Genomic DNA, 12,875 nt, shown 5'->3' with positions numbered 1-12,875 from the left:
AAAACAATAGCAACCATATATTTTTAGGACAATTATCTCCAGTTGTTCTTAAAGTAACAGTATTTCTTTATTGCCATTATTTAATTTCTATTGTGGAAGTTGAATTTTGCTGATTCTGGATGTCAGCACGATGATCTTTACCTCATTGCTTATTCTGCTGATAGCAGATAAGATAACACTACAATCACCTGTCTACCTCATTTCTTAGTTTACTTATGTCTTGTTTGTGTCTCGGAAGAATGTGTACATATGGTATGTTTTCGTATGTTTTCTTTGCTCTAAGTGCCTTGTTGCAAAAGAATCAGAGTCCGCCACGACAAAGGACAAGTTGTCCCTTTCTTGACCTTCTGTAAGTAAAGATTGCACATGTCTGGGGGGGGCTATTTTTTCTTCACCTCTTTAAACCGTGTGTGTCAGCAAATCAAAGTAAATATACCAACAGATAGCTAGGCAATATGCTAATAACTGTTTGCGCTTCTTTGCCTATATATTGTTAGAAAATTAAGGAGGGAGAGAGAAGTCTGCGAACTGGACTCTCCCCTGTGCGCACTTGAATAAAGAAGCTCTTGCTTACTCAACTCATTGAACTGGTGTCGTCAGATTTCTTGCCGACATTCACACTTGGGGGCTCGTCCGGGATCCCAACAGTCTCGGAAGCGGTAACCGAAGGAGCGGACTAAACCTTGATCCACCTAATCCTTGGCCATCAAAAAGAGGTAAGGCACCTTTTGAAATGCCTATAGTTTAATTATTGGGTGGATGAGGGTAAGGTCGTCCTCGGTATTCCATCCGGGTGACGGGATCCAGAGTTGAGTAAGTAAGACCTATAAGATCTTGAATTGTTTAATTGTAACTATTGTTTTCTACATGGTCAGGGACCATTGTAAAGTACCTAGTTGTGAGAGACTAGTGTAACTATTGTTTTCTACATGGTCAGGGACCATTGTAAAGTACCTAGTTGTGAGAGACTAGTGTAATTATTGTTTTCTACATGGTCAGGGACCATTGTAAAGTACCTAGTTGTGAGAGACTAGTGTAATTATTGTTTTCTACATGGTCAGGGACCATTGTAAAGTACCTAGTTGTGAAAGACTAGTGTAGCTATTTGAGTACATAATCACAGGCTATTGTAAAGTACCTAGTGGTGAGAACTAGTGTAAATATTTTGAAGTACATAGTCACTGATTATTGTAGCGGTGGAGATGAGGAGTTTGTTGTCAAAAAATGTGCTTAAGGGGACGCCCTTAGAATATACGATAAGGAAACATGGAAAGGAGGCAGGAAAATATGTCTCATTGGAAGCGAATATCTGAAGAGGATAATGAAAGCCGTTATGTTTGGCCAGCTGGCGGTAGTTTGAATGTAGAAATACTAGATAATTTGAAAGAATGTTTGAATATGTGTGATGTGAAAAGGAATGAGAGAATGATTTTCTATGAAATGGTATCAAGAAGGGTGGGACAAGGTTAAAATACAGAAACAGCAGAAGTTACTAGACCCCACCTGTTCTGCCAATTCCCAATATCCTTGCCGTCCGGCAGGTAACTTTAAGAATCAAAAGGGTGCTCAAACACCTCAACCTGTTGAGACTTCTAAGAAAGCACAGGAGGTGTCTGTAACCCCAGGACCACCTAAGGTCCATAATTCACTATATCCATCCTTAGATCCATCTGATCTATGGACTCAAGAATTATTTGACCCACCCCCATATAATGGACCTCAACCAGCAGACCCTAATATGCCTGGTTCTAATCAACACCCTGCAGGTCCAGAAGCAGAGTTGCCACTTTCTTTGGAGCTTGTCCCGTTTGTAACACCAGCTCCTATTTCACCCCTAGAACAAGAAAGGCAACCTGATCCTCCTAAAATATCAAGGTCCAATATTCAGCCCACAGGACCATCAAGTAGAACCAGATCCAGAAAGCCCAATTTAGATCCTCATTCAGATTCTGATGCTGAGGAAAAAACATTTGTGCATGCTATGCCCATGAGAGAGACTGGGGGGGCAAGAGATGAGAGAGGTGTACCTCTATCTGTCCATCATCCATGGACACCAGGGGAATTATTGCTGTTGAAAGATCGATTCCCCAGACCTGAAATTGTTGGTCAGTTTTGTAAAGAATTACATAGTGTGTCTATTCCTTATGATCCAGTGAAAAAGGATTTTATGCAATTGTTTGATTTGGTTATGACTGACGCAGAGAGAAAACAGTTAATTGAAGCTTATAACAGAATTCCTGATGTAACACCTTGAGCAAATGAACTGTTTACTAAGAGATAGAGTACTGAGAGACAGCAGACAATAGATTGTATAATACAAGCTTGTGAGACTGCATGACTACAGCGACCTGACTGGGGAAAGATTAACTCTACAATGCCAGGAAAGAATGAATCAGTAAGTGAATTTGCTGATAGAGTAGCGAAAGTTGTAATAGGACATAGTGGTGTGAGAGATCCAGAGGTGAATGCAAGACAGTTGATTGTATCTTGTTTTGTAAAAAGGTTGTTACCAGACTTCCATAAGGATGTCACTAATAATGTTTTAAGAAGGGAAGAGAAGCCGCTTTCTGAAATGATAGTAGCTACTAAACATTTTGAAAAACAAAAGGAAGTGAATAAGGAACGTCAAGAGAAAGTTAGAGAGAAAGAACAGAGAATGTTGATGGAAAGTCAGAGACAGTTATATTCACAGAACTCTCTGTCTGATGTAGTGGGAGATAAACGGACAATCTTCCTCTAGAAAGGAAATTAGAAAGAATGTTATTTGTTTTAATTGTAAATTGCATTTGGCTAGAAATTGTAGATCTGCTAGACAAACTGATAACAATTTGCCGATGCTGGCTGTATTGAACCTAATACTGACGATGCTGAATTGGTTTACCCTTTCAGTTAAAAGAGGCTTTGTGTAGTGCCCTGCTCTTGGGCTCCCTAACTATGATATGCCATTTACTTTGTTTTGTCATGAAACACAGGGTAATGCCTCTGGAATACTAACCCAGAGCCACGGAGAGGGACAGAGACCCCTTGCCTACTATAGCACTCCACTTGATTCTGTGGCAGCTGGATTAACCCCTTGTTTGCGGGCTGTGGCGGCGGCTGCTGCCTTAGTGGAATCAGCACAGGTCATAGTTCAGGGACAGGAACTGAAAGTGATGGTTCCTCATGCAGTGAGTGCATTGTTAACCCATCGATCGACATAATTTACTAATAGTAGGCTGACTAAATACGAGATTGTTTTGCAGGGTACACCCAATGCCACCGTCCACCGGTGCACAGTGTTAAACCCTGCCACTCTTTTGCCAGATCATGATTGTGTGATTTTGACAGAACAATTACAAACTACTTGCGACCGATTGTATGAGCGACCTTTAACTGACCCTGATATCGAATACTTTGTAGATGGTTCCTCATTTATGGATATTAATGGCAGGCATTGTACTGGGTATGCTGTAGTTACATCAGAACCTCACTGTTCTCGAGGACCCTTGCAAAATTTGCAAATTGATTTCATTGAAATGCCTAGATCTCTACATTATCAATATGTACTAGTGGTGGTGTGTACATATTCCCGCTGGATAGAAGCCTATCCTTGACAACATGCGGACGCTCTAACAGTTGCTAAAATGTTGTTACAAGAGTTCATTCCTAGGTATGGAATTCCTCAGCATATATACTCTGATCAAGGAACTCATTTTACTGCTGAGATAGCAGGGGATAGCACATAGGCTAGGAATTGTGTACCATTTACATTGTCCCTATCATCCACAAAGCGCAGGAAAAGTAGAACGCGCTAACGGCACCTTAAAGAACAAGATTAGCAAGATATGTGCCGAGACAGGTTTAAAATGGCCAGATGCATCACCTATAGCCTTAATGTCAATAAGAAATGCCTGACACTCAGCTATTAAATGTTCTCCTCATGAACTCATAATGGGTCGACCCATGATAGCTGCTAATACTCTAGAGTTACTAAGACATGATCATGCTCTAACTGATGACACAATAGAAATGTATTGTAAAAAACTAATAAAATCTCTTGAGCAATTTAAATCCCAGGTTGCTGCTGTGCGCACGAACACTGAGGACGGAAAAAACCAATTCATCACATCCAACCAGGTGATTACGTCCTGGTAAAGCATTTCCAACGGGAAACGACTCTTCAGCTCAGATGGAAAGGTCCATACCAAGTAAAGGTAGCTGAAATTACACCATGGATTCATTGCATTCATCTTAAATTGGTGCCAAAACCCAATCCACGCTCCTAAGTTAACCATTCCATCGGGCACAATAATCCCAGCTGGTTAACCAACATAAGACGAGATTGGCAAGAGCCCCTCGTGAAGATACGAAGAATGAGGTCATCAGGAGGTGCAAAAATGTTTGAATATATTATGGTTACCTGTTTTATACTAAGTGTATTTGTTATTTGTTTCTTTTTTCTTTGCAGTCCTTTTCAGGTGTTCAGATCAGAACCTACTAAAAAATGGCAGAGAATAAGATACATTCACGAATTAAACGTGATCTGCACGCTTCTCCTTGGGAAAAAGATAATACCTTTGTAGAAATGTTGAGAAAGGTGTATAATGCTTCTAATGTTTCGGAGCCTTGTTGGGTTTGTGGATATATTCCGCATACACAGCAGAGCCCTTGGATAGGAATACCTTTTACAGGAGATGATTTTGGAATAAATTTTAATAGGAGCTACACTATCCGCACAAGTAGAACTAGTGCCCCTATTAGTTCTGAGAGAATACCATTAATGGATGTAGGACCAGCGGGTGGGACCCTATGGATGAGGCGGAATGAGTCTAGAGGTGCTCCCCGTAAAGAAGTAGGTTGCCTATCCAGATTGTTAAATATGACAGGATATAACATCTGGGAATCAGTAGAGTACGGAAATACCAGTGATTGGGTCGCCGCACAATTTCTTGCAGTTTATGCCTATACTGCTAATCTGATGGTATCTAATGAGAAAACTCACATCTCATTACAAACATTTGGAAATAATCTGCAAGTAGGGATTTATTGGTTGTGTGGAAAATGGGCCTATAGAGTATTGCCATTAGGTTGGGTAGGATGTTGTTTATTAGGAAGAATAGTACCCGCAGTTACAATGCATAATACTTTACCGGCAGGTAGAGTTAGAAATTATCGGGATGTTTCCTCTGTATCCAAGACGCACATTAAGTCAGGACTTTGGGAAGAACAATTTTGGGGATCCTTATTCCCTATGGTGGGTGTGGGTCTATTATATAATAAAGTTAATGCTTTAGCTGATGTACTTGATGATATGCTTAATCATACTACTGCTGCGATAAGGAAACTAAATGATGAACAAAGACAAATAAGAATGCTTGCCTTGCAGAATAGAATGGCATTAGATTATATATTAGCTTCAAAGGGAGGGGTTTGTGCGCTTCTAAAAGATAAATGTTGTGTTTACATTGCAGACAATAGTGTATCCATAGAACATGATATGGAAAAGGTGAGCGAACTTCAGGAAAGACTTAGATCTAGGGAGACTACTTGGGATCCTTTTGGTCTGGGCGGACTATTTGGTTCACTTGGAGCAAAGCTGATGTCTGGTATGTTTTTGTTGCTTGTGGCTTTTGTATGTGTCTATGTAATTGTTGTTTGTTGCAAAACACTTATTCAAAAATGTCTCGGACCAACAAGAGCAATGCCACAGATACAGGAGGAGAAATATGATGATGACTTCCCACTTGATGAGTTTCCCCTAGAGACTTTGTACAGTGACATGTTGGAAGATCAATATGAGAAGGAGCAAGGCTCATGGAATTGGCCAACTTATAACTCCACTGGACTCTGAAGAAATTGATTCTTACAGTGAGTCCGTAAGAATAAAAAGGGGGGACTGTGGAAGTTGAATTTTGCTGATTCTGGATGTCAGCACGATGATCTTTACCTCATTGCTTATTCTGCTGATAGCAGATAAGATAACACTACAATCACCTGTCTACCTCATTTCTTAGTTTACTTATGTCTTGTTTGTGTCTCGGAAGAATGTGTACATATGGTATGTTTTCGTATGTTTTCTTTGCTCTAAGTGCCTTGTTGCAAAAGAATCAGAGTCCGCCACGACAAAGGACAAGTTGTCCCTTTCTTGACCTTCTGTAAGTAAAGATTGCACATGTCTGGGGGGGGCTATTTTTTCTTCACCTCTTTAAACCGTGTGTGTCAGCAAATCAAAGTAAATATACCAACAGATAGCTAGGCAATATGCTAATAACTGTTTGCGCTTCTTTGCCTATATATTGTTAGAAAATTAAGGAGGGAGAGAGAAGTCTGCGAACTGGACTCTCCCCTGTGCGCACTTGAATAAAGAAGCTCTTGCTTACTCAACTCATTGAACTGGTGTCGTCAGATTTCTAAAGGTTAGGTTTACTGTCCCGGACAGCCCCACTAAAGATGAATGCTTATAGAGTACTTTATGAGTACTTTAATATGCATTCCTTAAAAACGAGAAAAAAAAAAGTACCGTACTTACTTTACTGCAGCTCCCACTTTTCTCTGTAGTCTGACTACCAATCAATGGAAACATGGGTGCCCTTTTTGTGCATATGCACAGGGGTCTCAATAGACCCTGCTGGAGCTGACCGACAATACAGATATAACTTGTAAAGAAATGTGTGCAGCTGAGTGTGCTTGGTCGGTACAATATTATAGTATAGTATTATGATAATAAATCTCTCTAATACATATATTGCTTTCTTTTATTTGCTTCAGAATTAGAAGCGTCAAGAAGAAGCATGTTATAAATACCAAATTTAAGGCAAACCATGCATCTAATTATGATGTAGTGGTAAAAAACACCTCATTTAACAGAAGTCTCCTGTGTACAGTTATAAACGCAAGACATCCACTGGGATGATCAGATCAGAAGCTAATCGGCAGCCTTCACTGCACAACAAAGAACTATGTAGGTGGTTGACATTAAAAGGGTTAAACTGAAACCTTTTGGACAATGACAATGTTTAAAAAGTCATATAAAGTTGAGATTATTCATTTGCGCTAATGCCATATTTAAAATGCCCCCTGGTTGACTCCCGGAATGGTGCCCATTGATTCTGACCTTTTTAAGATCTACATTAGAATGAACAGTGTGACTTCACGGATGTGATATATTTACTGGAAAATCTCTGATACATTTTGTCAGGTCTTGATAAAGATTTGTTGGATGAAAGGTTGCTTTGTACTTGGATAGAAAAAAGGATGAGAAAGGACTTGCTTTCTTATGCTGTTTATTTGATGTAATTTGACCTGATGGGACAGCCAGTAGTCTTGTGTAGTCCCTTTATAGTCAAAGTTTAGATGGACCATGGCAACTCCCAAAGTCATTTTAAGTTTTTTTTTAACCATAATAGGTATCAATATTGCATAATGAGCATAATCTTGAGGAACGCTGTTTGTGACTATTGTGGTAATCTGGAAGTCCAAGAGGCAAGCCTATACCAATGGCCCAGTCATATAATATAATAATTTTATAATATAATTTTATAATTATTTTAATGGACACAATTTGCTATTCTTTCACAAACAAGGACATTTTTAGTCACCCCAAACTTTTGAATGGTAGTATATATAGTTCATAAAATCTACAGTGTGCACTTCATTAGATCTGTGTATGTGTATATGTTACTAGCAAGTTTGATAATCTATGCTCAATAGAGGGCCTTACTATGCCAGGCCAAGCCAGATATCCGAGCATTCTTTCATAAATATTTTATGTTTTAATATTTTATCAACATATTATAAAATATTTCATGCTTAAGCATTTTTACAACATTCAAAGACAAGGATGAAGTTAAAGGAAAGGGAACACTTAAGTCTAAATAAATTATAAGATTCAGTTTATTTCATTTGAAGTTTATTTCATTTTTTTAAAATATTCTGTAATATAAAAAAGGAGAATCACTGAGGTACTTAAAAAATAGGTAGCATTAAAACATTTTTATACATCATGGTACGTCAAAACAATAAATAATATATAAAAAAAAACAACTTGTAAAATTATATTCCTGGAAACACATTTTAAAATAAAAATGAAATAAAAACTGGTCTTTGAAACAGTCAGCAATTCTTATAATGCATTTTCCTGCTTATTGCTTATTTTGCGCTATGATGTTACAAACAGGTTGCTGGCCTTCTGTCAAATGCTTGCTGACAGAAGGTGATGTGTTATTGTATGTTTTTTAATCTTCTAAACTTATTAACCTTGGTGCATTGCAGGAAATGTACGCCTTTCTTTAACCACTATTTGCAAGTCTTAAGTGTCATCAGAAATTATTGGTAAAATATGGAAAGTAATTGTAATTGTAGAGAAATATGTGTTATACTAAATTAAAAATGCCTAACCATAAATGTACATTCCTAAACTTAGTGAACAATGTACAATTAGTTAAGATATAGTAGAACCCAGACAAGTCGCGAGAGAGGAAGCTTTTGTTTCTGGGCGCCTATGGTGTTTTGGTGTTTCCAATCGATGGTGGTTGTTAAGGAGCCCAAGTAAAAGGTACCATGGGCAGTTGCCCTTTTTGCCCATGTTAAAGATGACTGATAGAACTTCAATTGCTTGCTCTGATCAACTTTGTAAGTACTGTAATGTTAATAAATTAGCTGACAAATAACTTACCTTTAGAAGAAACTGTAGCTCCAGAGCTGCAGAACCCCACCCTGATATCAGGCTTGTCTGATTTTCTCACTAGCTTTAACCGCTTGAAGCAGCCAAACACTTGCAGAAAAATGTTCACATTGAAACCAATGGGATTGTTTTCTGAGCATGCTCATGGGGGTCTCATCAGACCCTGTGGAACTCCTGCACAATTGGTGAGTATAGTGCATCTCCAAGGGAAGTACTATTGTGCTACCCCCAGATTCACACACACAGACTCAAGGGATACAAATGTGTTCCTCTGCCAAGAAACAGGCCTGAGGCAGGTCCTTCATCGTAACGTGTATGTTTTAATGACTGTGCTGGAGAAAGAAATACAGAAATTTATGGCAAATAAAAATTATATGACCCACCTAGTCTGCTTGTGTTTTTCATCTTCTTTAATTTATGACTTTAGTTGGTCTATGGTCCTATCTTAAGTTTCAGAAAACCTTATGCCCATCCCATGCATTATTTAATGTATTAACCTTTACCATTTACTCTGGAAGCTATTCGTCTCACTCAACACTCTCTCAGTCAGGATTTGTAGAAATTTCACACCTTAGTATTGGAAAGCAGTATATTTGAGTGAAAATATGCATTTCGAACTGGGGTAGAAGTGAAACACAGTTGAATCTACTCAGTGGTGGTGGTGAAAGTATGTATTAATAATATATAGGAATTCCAGTCAATAGAGTGACCTTTTTTTCAGAAAAAGATAAATTAATAAGCCTAGATGTTAAAATGGCAGTTGCTGGGGTAATAAGCTACCGATTTAAAGCTATTGACCAGAATATTCTTGTGGATGAAATTTTATTGGAACCTAAAAAATGGTTGTGTTGTCAACAGTTTTTAAATAAACTTTAGCTTCTATGAGATGAGATAACATCTAATGACTTTTCTATTTTAACTCATCTATCTTTCCGGGTATATAACATATTGTCATAGAAGTATAGATGTTCTATCAACAGCTGGAAACTTCCATCTTACAGAGACACCTGTAAACTGATTGGAAATATAAAAGGGGTTGTGTATAAGAAGTAATGCTGGTGCAAGGTTTGAAAACCGGTTTTATTGCCATAGTAAATAATGGAATGGTCCCAGCAGCTTGAAAGATAAGTGGGAATCTGTCTAGAGTCAGACATACAAAAAAGTAGGAGAGAGTGAGATGTTAGTTCAATAAACAGTCAGTTATTGGTGAGTTGTTATTGAACATACAATTTCATTTAATTGCATAAATTTTGCACTATGAAGGGTTATTGCCAGATATGTGTTGGCCCAGGACCATGAACTGTTATTAGGCTCAAATAATTACATACTTTTTGTGTGTGTTCCCACTCCGTCCCCCATTGGCAGTGGATCCTTCTAAACTAGGAACCACTTGTGTCTGCAGAAGGACAGAAAGCTTGGTTCGTGACCCAGCTCTAAAAGCCGGATGACTCTTGATCAAATTTGGGTCAACTGATTCCACATTCTGGCTGTGGTGTTTTAACCAAATCTAAAAATATATCTCACAAAGGTTCGTCTACATTAAAAGGTATTTATTATAAGGTAACAACACAGCTAACACATTTATCTCATATACACACGCATAGCCAAACCCCACAGGACAACAACCCCCTTTTATCTCTCTCTCTATACGTATAACAATTCCCTTCAACACAATTTGATCTCACCCAATGTTAAGCCTCCAGATCCGATAATAGCTCACTGTTGGGAGCTGACTCTTACCACATCCACCATGGAGGAAAAGGAAAAAGAACTGAAGGAGTCCATGTGTGGTATTATATTATATACCCTTCATTTGACATCACATCCTGTTTCATCACTTCCTTTAGTGAACTGTGGGAGGGAAGGATTCTAAGAACGTCCACCTTAACCTATTCCCTTTGTTTATGGGGAGAAGACAAGTTACCACACTGGCCATTTCATTATTTTCTAGTTACAATGTAAGCTACGTGTATCCCTAGTAAATATTTTGCAATGCGTGCAAACCTTTCTTTTTAATGTGCTATTTTTTTGCATCCCACATTATTGTTTTTATTTTTACACCATACACACAATGGTGATTTTCCAATGTATTTTATGCCATTTTCAGTATTGATTCATAACTGGATCAGTTATGCATCAATACTGGAAATGGCATAACATACACTGGAAAATTACCATTGTGATATATCTGAGGATCTCAGATTATTGCATATTGATTTGGTGTACTCAGCTCTTAAAATACATAATTATTGCCGCCGGTTACAGCAGTTGGCACCATTTCCAAAGTCTGAGGTTATTTAAGGTTTATACTTTCTTTGGACAAACTGTCCAGGAAAAAGGTCATTGCAGTGAAGGAAACGCTTATCTATTATTAAAGGAAATGTATCATTAAAAACTTAAATGTGACATGTTATCGGGCAGTACCCTGAAGGACTTCATGCAAGCTAGTTTTCCTTGGCAAAAGCCAGTTTTCCTTTGCTTGCTGATTTGGAAAGTGAGATAATTTTTTGGCACAATACATTTTCTCTTCAACCTTGTCTGCCCCCTTTCACCCAGCAATCTGTTGTTATGAATTTTTTTACAAGTAGGTTAGTCAGAACATGATCTAATTCTCAGCCCAGCTGTCTGCAAATTTTAATGATGGCACTTAGTGCCTACAAGTAAAGTTAAAGTATTGTATTCATTGTCGTTTAGTGCTTATTCATAAACATTATAGAAAATAAAATACACTATATTACCTAAAGTATGCGGACACCTATATGAGCTAACTCGACATCCCATTACAAAACCATGGTCATTTATATAGAGTTGGTCCTTCCTTTGTGGCTATAAAAGCCTACACTCTTCCGGTATGGGTTTCCACAAGATTTTGAAGTGTTTCAGTGGGAATTGATGCCCATTCAGCCAAAAGAATATTTCTGAGATCAGGCACTGATGTTGGCTCACAATCAACTTCAATTTATCCCAAATGTCTTAAGCGGGGTTAATGTCAGGGTTCTGTGCAGGCCAATTGAGTTCCTCCACATCAAACCAGTCAAACCATGTCTTTATGGACCTTTGTACAGAGGGGCACAGGAAAGGACCTTCCCCAAAATGGTGCCACAAATTTGAAGGCACATACATACATATTGTCTAAATTGTCTTTGTATGCTGAAAAAAGCCCCAGACAATTATCTCTCCTCCACCAAACTTTACAGTAGGCATTATGCATTCCAGTGTGTAGCTTTCTCCTGGCATCTGCCATGAGGGCCCACCTAATCTGTCCTGGCATCCAGGAAGGAAATGTTGCTGAGTGTGGTTGATGGAAGGGAGAAAATGACCGATTCTGGGTATCCAGTGGCACAGCCAATGTCCCATGGGCAGTGGGAGAGTTTAAATACGGTTAAAAGCAATAATATACACTCGCTGGCCACTTTAGGACCCCCTTTTGCCTTCAGAACTGCCTTTATAATTCATGGCATACTTTCTACAAGGTGCTAGAAATATTCCTCAGAGATTCTGGTCCATCTGCAGTTGCTGCAGATTTGTTGGCTGCACAACCATGATGCAAATCTACTGTTCCACCACATCCCAAGGGTGCTCTATTGGATTGAGATCTAGTGACTGTGGAGGCCACTGGAGTACAGTGAACTCATTGTCATGTTCAAGAAACCAGTTTAAGATGATGTAAGGTTTGTGACATGGTGTATTATCCTGCTGGATGGAGCATCAGAAGATGGGTACATTGTGGTCAACAATATTTGGGTAGGCTGTCACATTTAAACAATGCTCAATTGGTACTAAGGGGCCCAAAATGTGCCTAGAAAATGTCCCCCACACCATTACACCACCACCACCAGGCTGCACCGTTGATTTCTTCCTCATTCTGATGCTCGGTTTGAACTTCAACAAGTTGTCTTGACCACGTCTACATGCCTAAGTGCATTGAGTTGCTGCCATGTGATTGGCTGATTAGCTATTTGTTAACAAGCAATTGAACAGGTGTACCTAATAAAGTGGCCAGTGAGTGTATATTGTCGTCTCCTTGGATGGGCGCTGTCAATGCATGTAACTTGCATGTTACCTAAAGCCTTACCTCTTAGTGGCTAGATTCTGCAATGAACATATCCATTCTATCAGCACAGACACCATGGAACAGGTTTGGGGGGCTGCTATAATAAAAAACAAAACACTGCTAGATAATGTGATTTGTGGGCCTGCAGTATAACATTTG

Source organism: Spea bombifrons, chromosome 5 (genome assembly GCF_027358695.1).
Source record: "Spea bombifrons isolate aSpeBom1 chromosome 5, aSpeBom1.2.pri, whole genome shotgun sequence".
In the NCBI taxonomy this organism is placed as follows: Eukaryota; Metazoa; Chordata; class Amphibia; order Anura; family Pelobatidae; genus Spea; species Spea bombifrons.
Note: the sequence above shows the minus strand (reverse complement) of the source record.